We start from the raw sequence: 2606 nt of genomic DNA on the forward strand, positions 1-2606 counted from the left end.
GCCAAGACACTGGGGGGTTTGCAGGAACTGAAGATTTAAAAATAGCCTGCATTTTTAAAAACCAGCCTAAAATGCAGTCAGAAAGACAGTGGAAGTGACCCCCATGGGGAAAGGTTGGAGGCCATATTGTGTGAAGAACCCTGGATGTGTCATGTAGCTGGTTACAGATTAGTGGAGTTGAAGGACACCACCCTCATAATCAATGGTTTATAAGATGGAATTGAAACCGCAGGACTTTATCACTGGTCTGAGTGTGATCTTGTCATAACTCTAACCCTGAATAGAGATATAACATGCTGTACTGTCCTGGGTGGAGGTGTCATTAATAGATAACTATATAAACAACCCTTTAGCAAGATCACTGCCTGCCTTCCAGCTTTCTGGTAAAAAACAAAGACATACGATTCTCCCTTACTTGAAGAGTGAATCGAAATAGACCTGTCAGTCACCCAGACAGAAAACACTCCTCAGAAACAGCTGGCTGCTCCAGATAAAGCCTACCCAGAGTTGGTCAGCACAGTGGTCCCTGACTGCTGTCTGCTCTCACATGGTCCCTTTGGCCATTGTGCAATCCCCTACTGCTCGGTGATAAACTCTACCTACCCTCTACCTACACTCTGTGTGTCTCTTCTAGATCTTTTCACGGAAGTCACAGGACTAGGGAGTCACCAAGGGAGGCTGGTACGAGATCCTGGTGACTGAAAAACCTGGAGTATTCACCCTTTAGAACTCAAGAAACAAAATCCAGATCAGGCAGGGCCTGTGGAGTGCCCTAGGGTAAAGCCAGACCAGTGAGGGAAGTTATGGGGCACCACTTGAAAAACATCCTGGTAAGGCATAGCAGGGGCTGGGCATGTAGCTCACTTAGTACTTGGGAAGTTTGAATACAATACCCAGTGAGGAGACACAACCCAGAAATGTCCCAAACTCTGAGAAATTAACCTCCTTAGGGATCTCAACTCAGTTAAAGATGGACCCTTAACTATGCAGCAGAGGAGAATTTTAAAGGAGGTAAGGGTTAGTACATGCTTTTTATCTAAGTGGAGACGCTGAGTGAGACATGCACAGGAAAAGGACCAAATACACCCAAGTGTGGACATGGGCTTCTCAAGGATGTCTTGCTTAGTTAGGTGTCTTTACTATGGCCATAGATAAATGAATAGATAGATAGATAGATAGATGATAGATAGATAGATAGATAGATAGATAGACAGACTCTGGTTTCTAAGTTACCTTGTTTAAAGTATATAAATTTACAAGAAGGCAAAAAGACTAAGAAAAGTTTTATAAAACCACCTGATGGTTTCAGTTACAGGGGGAAATTCTTCAAGTCAAGGTCAATATGTAGGTCAGCTCATATTTTAAACTTAAAAAAAAAACCTAAAAACTTAATTTTAAAACTTTTCTATAAGAAAAGAGATGAGAAGGGTGTGCTAACAGCTACATCCAAGGCCATGGACATTCTGGCCCTGCAAAGTTCTTGGTTGTTTTGAACATCCTGTTTGAGATTGTCCAGGAAAACAAGCACCTCCTCTGTGGGCAGTCTGGGTTTTGTCAGTTGTGTTGAAGTTTCTTGACCTTCGGCCAGCTGGCCTTGCAGACTAGATCCCAGGGGGAGCGGCTTCTGCCTCTTCCCATTACACTCCCTTGACTTCCCATCTTTCTACCCTTCCTCACACAATCAAACAAAACAGAGCTGGCTAAGGATTGTGAGGGCTCCCTTGAAAGGTGGCTGCTCTCCACATCGTAGGAGAATAAGGAGTCATAGACCTCCCTATGGATAGACACTAATTCACTCCTACAGGAAGGAACATCAAACAAAGATCAGCTAGGCCAGAGACTCCAAACTCAGCCATGGTTCGGGATTGCATCGGGAAACAAAACATATCATCACCAACGCTTACCTTCAGAGATTCAAAGTCACCAGGTGTGGTAGAGACACAAGGATTTGGTTTTCAAGTCCCCCACATATATCTGATGTTCAGATGTGTAGCCATGCTTAGAAAGTATGGGTGGACCTGAGAGTTCTTTGTGGGTCCAGTAAGTATATCATAATATTTCCAGAGAAAGACTTCTGTGAGTGTCTTGTGCTTGAATTCCATCCAGTACCCCTACCCCCAAACACTTCATAAACTGGTGGGCATCAGAATCCACCAAGGTGGTTGGTTCTGTTGTAAAAGCATTAAACAAACTTCAAAAACGGGAGTCTTACATTTCCTTACATTTTAAAATTACATTTAACTTAATACAATAAGAACTAAAGAAAGGTGAACAACTTCAAGGTCAAAATCAAAAATAAATTTGTAGAAAAGAAAATGTGCAAAACCAGAGTAGCTCAAGGTTCTCAGTAGCATTGTGAACCGAGAGGAGACACATCTGGAAGTACATTAGACCTTGTTCCTGCCGATGTAGCCGGGAGCTTAAGATTTCTCATACACTGTCAGATGCTAATGGAGCCGGCGTTCAGGCTACACTTCCTGGTACGGAGGTGATGACCTCGAAGTGGCTGGAGAAAAAATTGATAAATTGGTTCTTCACAGGACTGGCCATTTTTAAGAATCTATCTATCTATCTATCTATCTATCTATCTATCTATCTATCTATCT

Source organism: Grammomys surdaster, unplaced genomic scaffold (assembly GCF_004785775.1).
Source record: "Grammomys surdaster isolate TR1022 unplaced genomic scaffold, NIH_TR_1.0 199, whole genome shotgun sequence".
NCBI lineage: Eukaryota > Metazoa > Chordata > Mammalia > Rodentia > Muridae > Grammomys > Grammomys surdaster.